This window comes from Corythoichthys intestinalis, chromosome 15 (assembly GCF_030265065.1).
Source record: "Corythoichthys intestinalis isolate RoL2023-P3 chromosome 15, ASM3026506v1, whole genome shotgun sequence".
Lineage (NCBI taxonomy): Eukaryota > Metazoa > Chordata > Actinopteri > Syngnathiformes > Syngnathidae > Corythoichthys > Corythoichthys intestinalis.
Genome location: NC_080409.1, coordinates 37,161,178 through 37,179,193, shown reverse-complemented (window position 1 = coordinate 37,179,193; position 18,016 = coordinate 37,161,178).

Below are 18,016 nucleotides of genomic sequence, written 5' to 3'. Positions count from 1 at the left end.
TAAATATTGCAAATTATGACACCAATGCCGTAGCGGTTAATTTCTCCCATTGATTTTTTTCACAACATTTCATAATGCATGCATGGTACGAAAAATATAATACTTACATTCAATCCTCAAATCACTCCTGAGACAATCCTTCCTGTTTGTATGCGGTACAGCTTTTGCACTTTTCAACCTAAATCTGGCGTTGGATCGCTACATGGTTTTGAGAATAACTGCGACCGACTTCGACCGACTGAAGCAGAGTGTGGGATGGGCTCCTACTAGAAGGCGGGCTGCAGTGTCAGGGGAATGTGTCTTGTAAATATCAATATGAAGTCTGTGGTATGAGACTAGTGTGACAAGGATCTCGGAAAGCCGCCCTCTTGTTTGGCCCACATAAGGCTGTAAGTTTTTTCAGCTAATCTTTGTTTGTGTGTGCATTTGTAATTAAGTTTGGAGCAACAGTTTGTGGAGTTGCAGTGAAAATTGTAAACACACTACCGTTCAAAAGTTGGGGGTCAAAGCCACCCCCAACTTTTGAACCGTAGTGTATCATATGGGATTTTTCATTATGTACACTACGGTTCAAAAGTTTGCGGACCAAACTCTGACATCGGTCATACAGGGACCGAACAGCCCATACCAAGGGGCTTGATATCCCATACTCCCAGAGCATCCCCCACAGGACTCTTCGAGGCACACGGTTGAACGCCTTCTCCAGATCCACAGAACACATATAGACTGTTTGGGGGAACTCCTATGCACCCTCGAGGACCCTGCCGAGAGTGTAGAGCTGGTCCACTGTTAAACAGCCGGGACAAAACCACACTGCTCCTACTGAATTCGAGATTCGACTTCCCGACGGACACTCCTCTCCAGAACCAATGAATAGACTTTACTGGGGAGGCTGAGGAGTTTGATCCCTCTATAATTGGCACACACCCTCTGGTCCCCCTTCTTAAAAAGGGGGACCACCACCCCGGTTTGCCAATCTGGAGGCGCCGTCCCAGATCTCCACCGAATTTGTAGAGCCGTGTCATCCACAACAGCCCCACAACATCCAGAGCCTTTAGGAACTCCGGGCGGATCTCATTGACCCCCGGGGCCTTGCCACCGAGGAGCTTTCCAACCACCTCAGTGACTTCAACCCTAGAGATCAGAGATACCACCTCGGAGTCCTCAGACTCTGCTTCCTCTTCGTCGGTGGAATTGAGGAGGTCTTCGAAGTATTCTCACCACCGACTCACGACGCCCGAGTCGAGGTCAGCAGTACCCCATCTCCACTATACACAGTGTTAATGGTGCACTGCTTTCCTATCGTCAGAAGACCAGAATTTCCTCGAAGCCGTCCGGAAGTTGTTCTCCATGGCCTCGCCAAACTCTGCCAGAAGCTGCAGTCTGCTTAGTTAGCCGGTACCTGTCAGCTGCCTCCGGAGTCCCACAGGCTGAAAAGGCCCAGTAGGCCTCCATCATCAGCTTGACGGCATCCCTTACCGCTGGTGGGTTCTGGGATTGCAGCCACGACAGGCACCAACCACCTTACGACCACAGCTCTGATCAGCCACCTCAACAATGGAGGTGCGGAACATAGCCCACTCGGACTCAACGTCCCCCACCTCCCCCGGGACAAGGGAGAAGTTCTGCTAGAGGTGGGTGTTGAAGCTCTTTCTGACAGGGGATTCTGCCAGACATTCCCAGCAGACCCTCACAATACGTCTGCGCCTGCCAGGTAAGGCCAGCATCTTCCCCCACTATCGGAGCCAACACACCACCAGGTGGTAATCAGTTGACAGCTCCGCCCCTCTCTTCACCAGAGTGTCCAAAACATGCGGCTGCAAGTCCGATGACATGATTACAAAGTCGATCATCGACTAAATACTGTACATTTTGACTAATGAATAAATGCAAGAGCAAGATTTTTGGTTTCAAAAGTGTAAAGTCACAAAATGCTCTAGCCTTCTTCCCTTCTAAACCAGGCCGTTTACAAGAAGAAAAGCAGCAGTATGTGTTTTTTGGACTATCAATACTTTCCTGTGTAACACAGAATGAGAGCCTTCTCTTTAAACAGCTTCTTGCTCACGTTTTGCTGGTTCTAGTTTCCAGGAGAGTTCACTAAATTTCTCACAGTTCAATTAACAGTAAAAAAACAAACACAGGAGGACACTTCTCTCGAAGCAGCTTCCTACACGTGTTATGCAGGTTAGCAACACAAAGTTTAATGTTATGCTAACTCTGTTGCAGGTCAGACTTTCAGTAGCAAAATTAGTGGTGTGTTCCCCACAACAGTGACATCTTTTTTGTATTATTTACAGTGGCTACTGCTGGCTGAAAAAAATGCTAAAATCCCTCCTCTTCAAAGGGGGCGGAGGAGGAGACATGTTGACATGTATTTCTGTCAGGGTTGTGTGCGTCTCCGTGTGTGTGTGTGGGGTTGGGGTTGGGGTGGGGTCTACTCATCAACCAATCAAACATGCGTTTGAGGTGGGGAATAAATGGACTGGCACAATTAGCAAGACAAAAGGGGTCAATGTAAGTCTGAACACAATGAAAATAATTTACTTAATAACGGCAGGGTCAATTCCTGAGAAGATATCATATGGGAAGACAATGTAAATTACCTATATAACTGAACTTATTATACAGTGCCTTGCAAAAGTATTCGGCCCCCTTGAATCTTGCAACCTTTCGCCACATTTCAGGCTTCAAACATAAAGATATGAAATTTAATTTTTTTGTCAAGAATCAACATCAAGTGGGACACAATCGTGAAGTGGAACAACATTTATTGGATAATTTAAACTTTTTTAACAAATAAAAAACTGAAAAGTGGGGCGCGCAATATTATTCGGCCCCTTTACTTTCAGTGCAGCAAACTCACTCCAGAAGTTCAGTGAGGATCTCTGAATGATCCAATGTTGTCCTAAATGACCGATGATGATAAATAGAATCCACCTGTGTGTAATCAGGTCTCCGTATAAATGCACCTGCTCTGTGATAGTCTCAGGGTTCTGTTTAAAGTGCAGAGAGCATTATGAAAACCAAGGAACACACCAGGCAGGTCCGAGATACTGTTGTGGAGAAGTTTAAAGCCGGATTTGGATACAAAAAGATTTCCCAAGCTTTAAACATCTCAAGGAGCACTGTGCAAGCCATCATATTGAAATGGAAGGAGCATCAGACCACTGCAAATCTACCAAGACCCGGCCGTCCTTCCAAACTTTCTTCTCAAACAAGGAGAAAACTGATCAGAGATGCAGCCAATAGGTCCCATGATCACTCTGGATGAACTGCAGAGATCTACAGCTGAGGTGGGAGAGTCTGTCCATAGGACAACAATCAGTCGTACATTGCACAAATCTGGCCTTTATGGAAGAGTGGCAAGAAGAAAGCCATTTCTCAAAGATATCCATAAAAAGTCTCGTTTAAAGTTTGCCACAAGCCACCTGGGAGACACACCAAACATGTGGAAGAAGGTGCTCTGGTCAGATGAAACCAAAATTGAACTTTTTGGCCACAATGCAAAACGATATGTTTGGCGTAAAAGCAACACAGCTCATCACCCTGAACACACCATCCCCACTGTCAAACATGGTGGTGGCAGCATCATGGTTTGGGCCTGCTTTTCTTCAGCAGGGACAGGGAAGATGGTTAAAATTGACGGGAAGATGGATGCAGCCAAATACAGGAACATTCTGGAAGAAAACCTGTTGGTATCTGCACAAGACCTGAGACTGGGACGGAGATTTATCTTCCAACAAGACAATGATCCAAAACATAAACCCAAATCTACAATGGAATGGTTCACAAATAAACGTATCCAGGTGTTAGAATGGCCAAGTCAAAGTCCAGACCTGCATCCAATCGAGAATCTGTGGAAAGAGCTGAAGACTGCTGTTCACAAACACTCTCCATCCAACCTCACTGAGCTCGAGCTGTTTTGCAAGGAAGAATGGGCAAGAATGTCAGTCTCTCGATGTGCAAAACTGATAGAAACATACCCCGAGCGACTTGCAGCTGTAATTGGAGCAAAAGGTGGTGCTACAAAGTATTAACGCAAGGGGGCCGAATAATATTGCACGCCCCACTTTTCAGTTTTTTTTATTTGTTAAAAAAGTTGAAATTATCCAATAAATTTTGTTCCACTTCACGATTGTGTCCCACATGTTGTTGATTCTTGACAAAAAATTAAAATTTTATATCTTTATGTTTGAAGCCTGAAATGTGGCGAAAGGTTGCAAGGTTCAAGGGGGCCGAATACTTTTGCAAGGCACTGTATAATGCAAATAAGGTTGCTTAAAAGTTTGTGGGGACAATTTGAGCATCCTGAAAAGTTGGTAGTGTTATGTTCCTACCGTCCCTATGCAAACTTACGCCCTTGTGTAAAACGTAATCACCTTTTGTGTTGTAGGTGGGTACCTCATAAATTCCACTACAAGCACTATAATTTCCATGGTAACAAAGAGCAAAGTCTACATGCTGATATGGAATTATCAACTTGACCTCATTGGGACTACTTCAGTGTAGTGCTGATGTCATCTTTAACTGACTGATTGACCTAAACCGCCCGGCAACAAGCCTGACCAAATATTTGTGAGTCTTGCGTTGTGCACAAGACCTTGACCGAGACGCCATCCAAAATTAGGAATCATTGAAATTAGACTTCAAATCAAGACTCATGGGAGTCAAGACCGAGACCGAAACAAGCTCAAGACTATGACTGAACCGAGACCATGTCAAGATAAAGGCTTTTGGGCGTCATGACCAAATTTGAAACTAAACGAAAGATCAAAACAAGACTGAGACAAAGTCAAGATTAAGAATTTTGTGAGTTCAGACCAAAACCAGACTGAGATTAACTTTTGTGTAAATTGTTAATGATAAATAAGTTAATGTAAAATCATGTAGTGAGTGTTACCTGCAGCCGTCTGTTTCTTTTCGGTAGGCAAAATACTCCCATACTAGACTAGACTTTTTTGAGGCAGTTTTGAAAAAGCTCAGGTGTTGTTTTGACAGCGACAGCAGTGTCACCAACACAAAGGACAAAGTAACAACCGGACCGGGAGGGGTGAACGCTGCATTTTTGGGACAGAAAAAATAGCTAATTCCGTCTGACGGTATGACGGAAAATTTTTTATGGTTTTGAAACCGTGACGTTTTTATACCACGGTAAACCTTGATTCCGGTAACCGGCACATGCGTAGTTTCAACCATGGTCTGGGTTTTGACTCACCAAAGTCTCAATCTTAACTTTGTCTTAACCCTTTAGGTAAGTAAACGCTGTCATGAACGTTTCTCACCAGCTATGAGAGTTCGCTCCAGCGTGCTTGTGTGTCTAGCGATGGTAAAACAAATATTATAACGTAAGCTTGTTAACAAGACGGCTAACTAGTTTACTCTTTTGTAAAAGTGTGCTATTGTAAAGTCTTTTACCATTGAAAACATCTGTTAAAAATAACATTTTCATAATACAGCATGTGGTGTTTTTACTCTCTGGCAACTTTCTGTGTTGAGAGAGGGTGTGTGTAACCTGTAAATAATGATACGAGTCATACACACGCATCTCTTGCTCTCAATCTCCATTGATATTCAATAAATTAATATTAATAGTAGTTGTGGTATATTAACCCAGAAAAGGTGAACATACAATTCTGCCACGTAACTTGGACTGAGAGAAAAATATGTAGAAAATGAGCAAGTTTCTAAAAATGTTGAGATGGAGCTTTAAAGTCAGTGAAGTAACTGCTATATACAGTGGGGCAAATAAGTATTTAGACAACCACTAATTGTGCAAGTTCTCCCACTTGAGGCCTGTAATTGTCAACATGGGTAAACCTCAACCATGAGAGACAGGATGTGGAAAAACAAAAACCTAGAAAATCATATTGTTTTATTTTAAACTAATTTATTGGCAAATCATGGTGGAAAATAAGTATTTGGTCAATACCAAAAGTTCATCTCAATACTAAGTTATGTACCCTTTGTTGGCAATAACTGAGGCCAGACGTTTTCTGTAACTTTTCACAAGCTTTTCACACACTGTTGCTGGTATTTTGGCCCATTCCTCCATGCAGATCTCCTCTAGAGCAGTGATTTTTTTGGGGCAGTCGTTGGGCAACACGGACTTTCAACTCCCTCTACAGATTTTCTATGGGGTTGAGATCTGGAGACTGGCTAGGCCACTCCAGGACCTTGAAACGCTTCTTACGAAGCCACTCCTTTGTTGCCCTGGCTGTCTGTTTGGGATCATTGTCATGCTGAAAGACCCAGCCACGTCTCATCTTAATGGCCTTGCTGATGGAAGGAGATTTTCACTCAAAATCTCTCGATACATGATTAATTCTTTCCTTTTGCACAAATCAGTTGTCCTGGTCCCTTTGCAGAAAAACAGCCCCAAAGCATGATGTTTCCACCCCCATGCTTCACAGTAGGTATGGTGTTCTTCGGATGCAATTCAGTATTCTTTCTCATCCAAACACGAGAACCTGTGTTTCTACCAAAAAGTTCAATTTTTGGTTTCATCTGACCAAAACACATTCTCCCAGTCCTCTTCTGGATCATCCAAATGCTCTCTAGCGAACCGCAGACGGGCCTGGACGTGTACTGGCTTAAGCAGGGGGACACGTCTGGCAATGCAGGATTTGAGTCCGTGGCGGCGCATTGTGTTACTGATAGTAGCCTTTATTACCGTGGTCCTCTCTGTAGGTCATTCACTAGGTCCCCCCGTGTGGTTCTGGGATTTTTGCTCACCATTCTTGTTATCATTTTGACGCCGTGGGGTAAGATCTTGCATGGAGCCCCAGATCGAGGGAGATTATCAGTGGTCATGTATGTCTTCCATTTTCTAACAATTGCTCCCACAGTTGATTTCTTTACACCAAGCATTTTACCTATTGCAGATTCAGTCTTCCCAGCCTAGTGCAGGTCTACAATTTTGTCTCTGGTGTCCTTCAACAGCTCTTTGTTCTTGGCCATAGTGGAGTTTGGAGTGTGACTGACTGAGCTTGTGGACAGGTGTCTTTTGTACCAATAATGAGTTAAAACAGGTGCCATTTATACAGGTAACGAGCGGAACCTCGTTAGAAGAAGTTAGACCTCTTTGACAGCCACAAATCTTGCTTGTTTGTAGGTGACCAAATACTTATTTTCCACTCTAATTTGGAAATAAATTCTTTAAAAATCAAACAATGTGATTTTCTGTTTTTTCCCCCTCCCACATTCTGTCTCTCATGGTTGAGGTTTACCCATGTTGACAATTACAGGCCTCTCTAATCTTTTCAAGTAGGAGAACTTGCACAATTGGTAGTTGACTAAATACTTATTTGCCCCACTATAAATTTTTTATTTAGAAGTATATTTAATTTTTATGGCAAATAATTATTTTTGTTCTAATGTTTAGCAACTTGAGCGGTGGCTGTGGGTTTAGTCTATAAGTTTTTTTCAATTTAAAACAGTTCAGTTATTTCTTAATTTTAACATTATATTCATGTTGATGTTCCAATATGCAAATCGGTTGTGGAAAAAAAAAAATAAATTTTTTTTCAACCCATACATCTCCAAATTACACATTTTAGAGCTATAATTGCAATACTGTGATACCATGAAACTGCTGTATTTTTGCTTAAGGTTATTATACCGTCAAACTCTTATACGCGCACATGCCTCGTTGAAACTAGACTAGGATCAAAAAAGGCTAAGATCCAGACCGAAAAAAAAAACAAAGACTGTGTCAAGATTTTTAGGAGTCAAAACGAGGATCAAAACAAGACTGACTAAGTCAAGATCAAGACTTTTGGGAGTCAAAACCAAGAACAAAACAAGACCAAAACTGAAACCGACACAATGTCATGACTTTTGGATTCTGGGTTTTAATATTCATTAGTAAAAATGCAATATGTTAGCTGTGTTTTTCTGGTAAAAACCCTGTTCGAGCCTTTCCGAAACAACTATTCATCGCCCCTGGCAACAGCTGGCTGTTTGTTAGGCCGGTCACCATGACGACAGGAAGTTCCTCAACACAGGAAACGAAGGAGGAGCTTCACACGTGATAGTGATATCACCTCAGATCACCTTGTCTTGCTGCGATCAGACCAAGGAAAAAAGTGACATCACCTCATTTTGTTCTCAGTTCAAACGGCTTGGACGTCTATCACTGTAAATGAGTTCAAAGGGATTTTTAAAAAAAACTATAGTGCGTGATCTCACTTGAACACAATGATGTAATAAAGAGTAGCTGCAGGAAGGAAGTAATTTGTGAATTGTTTAGTGTTGTCCCATAAACACACCAAGCAAACGGCTACTAAGGAAGTAGTGTGCATGCTGTACTTTAGTGTAGACTTAATACACACTCATAGTTTTTATACAAAAATTTGCTGCAATCTGTTGAAATCATTCATTGAAAACATATCCTTCACCCCAACATCTTCCTCTCATTCGTTGGTCATCATTATTAGTTCGACTGGACAAAATGCCAACATCTGCTTTCTATCTGCGGCCTTTCTCTTCTTCATCCATGCAATCAAATCCTGGCATCGGCTTGCTCTGGTGGCCAGCCGACGTCTTTAATGCCAGAAATACACTTAAGCCTTGAACTGCGGCTACAAGAAAGACTGACATCATCCTTCGAAATAAGCCTAGAAACAAGATGGTGGTGCCTTGAAGTGTTAATCTGGCCTTTTTTTTACCCTAAAAATGTGCTATACATCTGAAGAACAACAAACATCAAGCTGGACATACTGGTTTTAGCACACTGAAGAAATAGATATAAAGAAATAAACATTATTCGCTGGTGAAACAAATAGGAATCCTGGAAATGTTATAAAGTCACTCGAGGTAAAGATCCCAAACCCTAGTTTGAAACCTTAATTTGGAACACTAACTCTACTTTGGAATACTAGCCTGAGTTTGAAACCCTAAATTGGAAACCCAACCCTACTTCGGAACCCAAACTTGGATCACACATCCTAGCTTTAAACCTAAATTTGGATCGTTGAGCCTGTTTTGAAACCCTAACTGGCAAACCTAATACTATTTTCGAACCCTATTTTGGGACCCGAATCCTGGTTTGGAACCCTAAATTGGAACCAGAACCCTGGTTTGAAACCTAAAATTTGACCCTTAACCCTCGTTAGAAACCCAAAATTGCAACCTTAACCATTATGCGCTGGTGAAACAAATAGGACATCCTGGAAATGTTATAAAGTCACTAGAGGTAAAGATCCCAAACCCTAGTTTGAAACTTTAATTTGGAACCCTAACTCTACTTTGGAATACTAGCCTGAGTTTGAAACTCTGATTTGGAAACCTAACACTACTTTGGAACCCAAACTTGGATCACACATCCTAGCTTCAAACCTAAATTTGGATCGTTAAGCCTGTTTTGAAACCCTAACTGGCAAACCTAACCCTGTTTTGAAACCCTAATTGGCAACCCTAAACTATTTTGGAACCCTAATTTGGAACCCCAAACCTGGTTTGGAACCCTAAATTGAAACCATAACCCTAGTTTGAAACCTTAATTTGGAACCCTAACTCTACTTTGGAACCCAAACTTGGACTCCTAGCTTTAAACCTAAATTTGGATCGTTAAGCCTGTTTTGAAACCCTAATTGGCAACCCTACACTATTTTGGAACCCTATTTTGGAACCCGAATCCTGGTTTGGAAACCTAAATTGGAACCATAACCCTGGTTTGAAACCTAAAATTTGAACCTTAGCCCTCATAAGAAACCCAAAATTGCAACCTTAAACATTATGCGCTGGCGAAACAAATAGGACATCCTGGAAATCTTATAAAGTCACTCGAGGTAAAGATCCCGAACCCTAGTTTGAAACCTTAATTTGGAACCCTAACTCTACTTTGGCATACTAGCCTGAGTTTGAAATCTTAATTTGGAAACCTAACCCTAGTTCGGAACCCTGACTTGGATCATACATCCTAGCTTTAAACCTCTAATTGGATCGTTAAGCCTGTTTTGAGACCCTAATTGGCAACCCTACACTATTTTGGAACCCTAATTTGGAACCCCAATCCTGGTTTGGAAACCTAAATTGGAACCATAACCCTGGTTTGAAACCTAAAATTTGAACCTTAACCCTCGTAAGAAACCCAAAATTGCAACCTTAAACATTATGCGCTGGTGAAACGAATAGGACATCCTGGAAATGTTATAAAGTCACTTGAGGTAAAGATCCCGAACCCTAGTTTGAAACCTTAATTTGGAACCCTAACTCTACTTTGGCATACTAGCCTGAGTTTGAAATCTTAATTTGGAAACCTAACCCTAGTTCGGAACCCTGACTTGGATCATACATCCTAGCTTTAAACCTCTAATTGGATCGTTAAGCCTGTTTTGAAACCCTAATTGGCAACCCTACACTATTTTGGAACCCTAATTTGGAACCCCAATCCTGGTTTGGAAACCTAAATTGGAACCATAACCCTGGTTTGAAACCTAAAATTTGAACCTTAACCCTCGTAAGAAACCCAAAATTGCAACCTTAAACATTATGCGCTGGTGAAACGAATAGGACATCCTGGAAATGTTATAAAGTCACTTGAGGTAAAGATCCCAAACCCTTGTTTGAAACCTTAATTTGAACGCTAACTCTACTTTGGAATACTAGCCTGAGTTTGAAGCCCTAATTTTGAAACCTAACCCTACTTCGGAACCCAAAGTTGGATCACACATCCTAGCTTTAAACCTAAATTTGGATCGTTAAGCCTGTTTTGAAACCCTAACTGGCAACCCTATCACTATTTTGGAACCCGAATCCTGGTTTGGAACCCTAAATTGAAACCATAACCCTGGCTTAAAACCTAAAATTTTAACCTTAACCCTCGTTAGAAACCCAAAATTGCAACCTTAAACATTATGCGCTGGCGAAACAAATAGGACATCCTGTAAATGTTATAAAGTCACTCGAGGTAAAGAACCCAAACCCAAGTATGAAACCGTAATTTGGAACCTTAACTCTACTTTGGAATATTTTGAAACCCTAATTTGGAAACCTAACCCTACTTTGGAACCCAAACTTGGATCACACATCCTAGCTTTAAACCTCAAATTGGATCGTTAAGCGTGTTTTGAAACCCTAATTGGCAACCCTACACTATTTTGAAACCCTAATTTGGAACCCCAGTCCTGGTTTGGAAACCTATATTGGAACCATAACCCTGGTTTGAAACCAAAAATTTGAACCTTAACCTTCGTTAGAAACCCAAAATTGCAACCTTAAACATTACGCGCTGGTGAAACAGGACATCCTGGAAATCTTATAAAGTCACTCGAGGTAAAGATCCCAAACCCTAGTTTGAAACCTTAATTTGGAACCCTAACTCTACTTTGGAATACTAGCCTAAGTTTGAAACCCTAATTTGGAAACCTAACCCTACTTTGGAAGCCAAACTTGGATCACACATCCTAGCTTTAAACCTAAATTTGGATCGTTAAGCCTGTTTTGAAATCCTAACACTATTTTGGAACCCTATTTTGGAACCCGAATCCTGGTTTGGAAGCCTTAATTGGAACCATAACCCTGGTTTGAAGCCTAAAATTTGAACCTTAACCCTTGTAAGAAACCCAAAATTGCAACCTTAAACATTATGCAGTGGCGAAACAAATAGGACATCCTGGAAATGTTATAAAGTCACTCGAGGTAAAGAACCCAAACCCTAGTATGAAACCTTAATTTGGAACCCTAACTGTACTTTGGAATACTAGCCTGAGTTTGAAACCCTAATTTGGAAACCTAACCCTACTTCGGAACCCAAACTTGGATCACACATCCTAGCTTTAAACCTAAATTTGGATCGTTAAGCCTGTTTTGAAACCCTAATTTGCAACCCTACACTATTTTGGAACCCTAATTTGGAACCTCAATCCTGTTTGGAAGCCTAAATTGGAACCATAACCCTGGTTTGAAACCTAAAATTTGAACCTTAACCCTGGTTAGAAACCCCAAATTGCAACCTTAACGCAACACTTTCAACTTTGAAAAGCAACTTTTCAATGTTTTTCAAATATTTTCATAACATTTGTGAATCTTGAGGGGGTCTGTATCGCTTTCACCAGCACTAATTAACTCTGAGGAGGGCGGCAGGAACCCTGTCACGCCCCAAAAAATGTGCTGACTGCTTTACGGCATACATCACTTGCCCCTCTCTCCATTCATTATAAGGACGGAAGTCGATGCTAACGCTTTTGCGCGAATGCTGGAAAGATGGCAGAGCAACAAAAGACACAAAAAGTTTTGTCTGAGGAGGAAAAAAGGAGGGCTACCAGGATACATAGAATAAACATTGGCCCGGCTTTCACTCGCTGGCGTGACACCCTCCCCCTCAATCGAACTCGTTAGCGTTGATGAGTTCAGGTTGGGTTGTGGGTGTTAGCCACACAAAGCTACACGGTTGCTAACCGTCATATGCTATTGTTTAGCCACAACTGGATTCATCACCTTATTATTCATCGTTCTATACACAGCCGGTGGAAACAGAAAGGTTGTTTAATCCATCTGCAGGCGACCAGAGACCGATGTTTGATTCATTGACGATTTTACGACAGTGTGTGCTGGTCCCCATGGGAAACGCAGTCTTCCTTAAAGGGATCCACGGATAGAAAAACTTGTAGGTCTTAAAAGATAAAGGATATTATGAGTTACAATAATTGGATATTGAAACTCCTCTTGATGTTTTCGTTTTTATGCAATTTGTAAAATTAGTTTAACTCGTAGGTCGCCATTGTTGTTGACGTCACAGGGCGGTGACCTCACATGGTTACGCTGCCGGGCTTCCAGAGTATTACTCTGGCGACAAAAACATGCCATTTGTTCAACCCTTTAAATTTGAACCCAAGAGGAACATTAATGGTTTATTAATGGTCATGAAAGGACTGTTGATATGTCACAAAACGAGCAGCAAAAGCAAAATTAACAGGAAAGACGGGATGAGACGAGAGTAGAAAAAAAACAGTGTTTTGCCAAAATGTGCTAAACCGGCGAAACCGACACCTAAAGTACTACCGTGCTCTTTCCACTTGTTTTTTTTTTAGATGCAAACAGACAACATATTAAAGATGCCTTAATAAAATACTTAAACATAGTAATATCAAATAAGGGTGATTTAAATATGCTCTGTGACTAATGTGGTCAACAGTTCAACAATCTGCTTTAAAGCTACGGCAAGAAAACTTAATGCTTAAAAGTATGAGAGGGAAACACATGCAAAAAGTATTGTGAGGCAATGAAAAGGTAATAAAAGACTCAATAAAAACACAAATAGTAAGTACTCGCCATATCTAACCGATCAACGCATGTGTTGGACGTCTCGCCACGTAGAAGGAATTGCAGTAACCCGGTATATTCGTCGAGTGACATTGACAATCTACGTCATCACCCCGAGCGTCCATTGCGCACTTAAAACACGGCACCCTCCGTAGGTCAAAACATGTACTAAATATTATAGATTTTTAAATCAATGGCAATATTTTATGTGTTTTTAATAACATATTTTGGTAAAATTGAACAATTGTGGCTTAATAGAGCCTACAAGTTTATAAATCCGAGGTTCCCTTTAAGGCAAAACACTACCACTTTTGTCCACCGGCATCACTAAAATTAACCAAACTGAAAAGTTACAAAGTGTTGCTTCAACCTTACTTTGGAACCCCTGGTTTGAAACCCTAAATCGGAAGCTTACCCCTGATTTAAAACGGTAATTGACAACCCTAACCCTTCTTTTAAACCCTAATTTGTTACCTGAACCCTACTTTAGAAGCCTAGTAGAAACCCCAGTTCTGGTTCAAAACTCTAAATTGGAACCGTAACCCTGGTTTGAATACCTAATATGCAACCCCTACCCCTAGTTAAAAAACCAAGAATTTGTGAGATGTGTTAATTCAACAGGCTGGGTGGTGACCTTCCTCTCTTGCTTCCTTCCTGTGTGATGCAACAAGCCACATATTACTACTTTCAGCACTGGAACTCACAGATCAACAACCTTCCTTGTTTGACTGCCATAAGACCGTCATAATTATGACATGACACTATGATGGGCATTAATGAATGCTTATGACAGATGTCATTAAGTGTCAAATTATGTCACTAACTCCATTTATGTCCAGCTCGGATCTTTTACGTCCATTTAAAAGTGAGATAATTTGCCGGATGATACAAAATGACATATGTCATAGGCATTCATTAATGCTCATGGCAGTGCCATTTCATAATTATGATGGTCTTATGACAGTCCTATGGTGTCACTGTCAAATAAAGTGTTACCAAATACTATAAATAGCAATCAATTAAACAACTGGAACAGTAACTGAAGAAATAATTAGCGCAAAACATGAATTTTGATTGTTATTTACACCTGTAGCGCTGCAATGCATGCTAGGAGGCATGTTGGACCACAACAGTATTGACAGAAGGTGGCAGCAGAGGTTGACTGACTCCCCAGACGGAGCAGTGATGACCTGTCAGATATTTGTATATCACTTTGGAAAAAACAAATCAAAATGGACATAAAAGCATAGTTTTATTTCAACCAAAAACACACGTGTAAGGATGGATACAGACGGATTTTAAATTGATTTAGATGATAGAATTGGGTGACGTAATATCGCGATATATCTCAAAATCTATTTTTTTAACTCCCCTAGTGCACACAATTATTCTATAAATTGTTTTTGAGGAGCCCTAAACAGCAGGAAACCTTAGCAAAAATAATTTTGATCTTTGGATGGTCCACAAACCTTTTTTTCACCACAGATGGATTACAACTAAAGACATTTTGTGGATTTATTGTTATAATATACAAATACAGTACTTATGTACAGGATGTTGAATGTATATATCCGTCTTGTGTCTATTTTTCCATTCCAACAATAATTTACAGAAAAATATGGCATATTTTAAAAACGGTTTGAACTGCAATTAACTACGATTAATTAATCTTTAAGCTGTGATTAACTCGATTAAAAATGTTAATCGTTTGACTACCCTATTTTTTACACATAGTTTGTTGCTTCCAGATGAGTTAAAGTGAAAATGATGCACTGCTTTTCCCGCTGAGTGTGTATTATCATCCCCAAGTTGGGGTTGTCCTTGTAGAATCTACAATATGTGCTCGTCTGTCTATCTTAATTGGAAATTGTTGAAAACCTTTTAATTTTTGGACTTTTACAGACAATAACATTTCGAGTAACCATCGACTAAAACTAGACGAAATTTGTATGAGATTTCGTCGACTAAAACTATACGAACACATTTTGAAATGACTAAAATATAAATAATACTAATAAGTATTTTTTTCCAAAAGACTAAGATTAAAACAAAAATGAAAATGGCTGCCAAAAACAACACTTGAAATACGAACCGCGACTAAAATGCGTTAATTTTTCAAATTTGTTAAATATTTTGTAATGAATTGTTAGGTCTAAACTCACTTTTGTAATTAATTAAAGACCCAGAGAAGGACTGGAGAAGGATCGGACCAGGAACGGAGATAAATTTTCACTGGTGGCCACCAGGGAGAGGACTGACAGTGCTGTACGCTTTACTCGCAAGTCAGTGATTCTCTCTCAGCCCCCTCCCTGGGGTTGCGCCTTTTATTGAGGACTATTGATGAGCAGAATACAGTTACAACACTGTTGTCCAACGTGGCAGGTTCGGTCGGGCAAATTCCTTATTCTAGTCAGTGATTGAACAGTCACACTTCCTGATTAAACCTTCCTGATTGAATTACCTGAGCAGGCAAGATATCTTTGTTTTGAACCCACATTTTGCACTCAAAATACTGTAGCTTGCTGGAAAAGTACTGAGACGTTGTGTGATGAATCAACATATGTGTGTGTATCTACTTATCAGCAGGTTGTGATCAATCACCGGTAAGCACATGATCATCGGCTAAAACTGTATTCTTCATAATAGCTTAGGAGTGCACGTATAATAGCTGTGGGAGAGAGTGGGATATTTGGCACCCAAAAACAAGCTTATCTTACATGAATTAATAGTAATTATTGTGTTAAAGACCCACCCCTCTGTATTTAATAAATACCTTCATTCGCTGCCATTGACAGAGTTAGACGTCCAATTTATTTGGACTGGGAAGCGAAAGCCTCTCCCAATTCAGATGGATTGGACGTCCATCGCTGTCAATGGCAGTGAATGAGTTCATGCACAGTGGCGTGGTAAAAAACACAACGGCACTTTCTCAATCGATCAATCAAGCAAATTCCGCAGACTAAAAATAACCTAAAAATATCTCTGTTGAGTCCAGCGCAGTGATGTCACGGCGGTTCCCACAGTGGCGGAGGTCTCCCGAGGACCCTCGTTCAGGAGCCTCGTGCCTGAAAAAACAAGGCCGCCGCGTTGATGTTGTTGTTTCGGTAGGCGGTTACCGTGGAAACCTGCCTTTTCTCAGACAGGCAGCATTCCGCGTGATTTCCAACTCTCAACAACTCTTTACCCCGCTTTTTTGTGCTTGCCAATATTATCTTGACCTCGTTATCTTGAAAGTAAAGACGCGTTCCGGTTTCAAGTTTTGCAAAAGTATTCCAGCGCTAAATGCTGCCAATGAAAAAAAATAGGGCGGGCCTTCATCCGGAATCTCAAAGGTCAAGCGAGTCAAAAAAGCAACTTTAGATGGAAGACTGGTTGCATTTTTTCAGGTGCAAGAATGCATTCACACATATCTTTATGAACATAATAAGCACTTGCACAAAATTGACTCTGTTTGGCGTCACACTGTTAAATGATGCAATACATCTGCTGTTGAGAACTACTGTACAGTGGTCCAACTCTGTTTTTGCTCAGAGCAGAAATGACTAGACAAAAGGTCTACCACTCTTAATTAGGGCTGTCAAACGATTAAAATTTTTAATCGAGTTAATTACAGCTTAAAAATTAATTAATCGTAATTAATCGCAATTCAAACCATCTCTAAAATATGCCATATTTTTCTGTAAATTATTGTTAGAATGGAAAGATAAGACACAAGACGGATATATACATTCAACATACTGTACATAAGTACTGTATTTGTTTATTATAACAATAAATCAACAAGATCGCATTAACATTAACATTCTGTTAAAGCGATCCATGGATAGAAAGACTTGTTGTTCTTAAAAGATAAATGTTAGTACAAGTTATAGATATTGTATATTAAAACCCCTCTTAATGTTTTTGTTTTAATAAAATTTGTAAAATTTTCAATAAAAAAATAATCTAGTCGCTCGCCATTGTTGATGTCAATAATTACACAATGCTCATGGGTGTTTAAGCCCATAAAATCAGTCGCACCCAAGCGCCAGCAGAGGGCGGCAAAACTCCCAAAAACACAAGTAACAAGTGGACATTGTGACACTGTGCTGTCATTTTAATCTGTTTGAGCGGGGCATGTGCGTTAATTGCGTCAAATATTTTAACGTGATTGATTTAAAAAATTAATTACCGCCCGTTAACGCGATAATTTTGACAGCCCTACTTTTAATCAAGGTTTAGTTTAATTATTTTCAGATGATCAATTATTGTGAGCGCAACACTGGGCCAACATCCCAAAGGGTGAAGAATAGGGTTGGGCATCGTTTGAATTTCAATGGTTCTGATTACGATTTCACGTGCCGATTCCAGTTCCAAACTATTCTCGATTCTGATTCTTTTAATAGGCAGGCTAAAAAAAATTGCATAGTTCATATTCATTTCTTAACTTCTCGATTATTTTTCAAATTATATGAATTTTCAATTAACTTTGCTGTGAATTTCTCACAGGGCAATTTTTAACTTGTGTATAAATATCAGTCTTTGAACTTGAATATGATGAAGTTTCTTTCCACAGGAGTGCACTTTCACAAAGATGTTTATCTTTCAAAAGCTCACAAGAAAATATTTACACATATTCATTTGCCTATGTTTTAGAGTGTCTTATGCTGCAGGCATTTATTGTATTGGATCATATGTTTCAGGTGGTATTTCTACAAGTTATTTAAAGTTCCTGTGACAGCATAAAAATAAATAGCATCATTATGTGAATTAG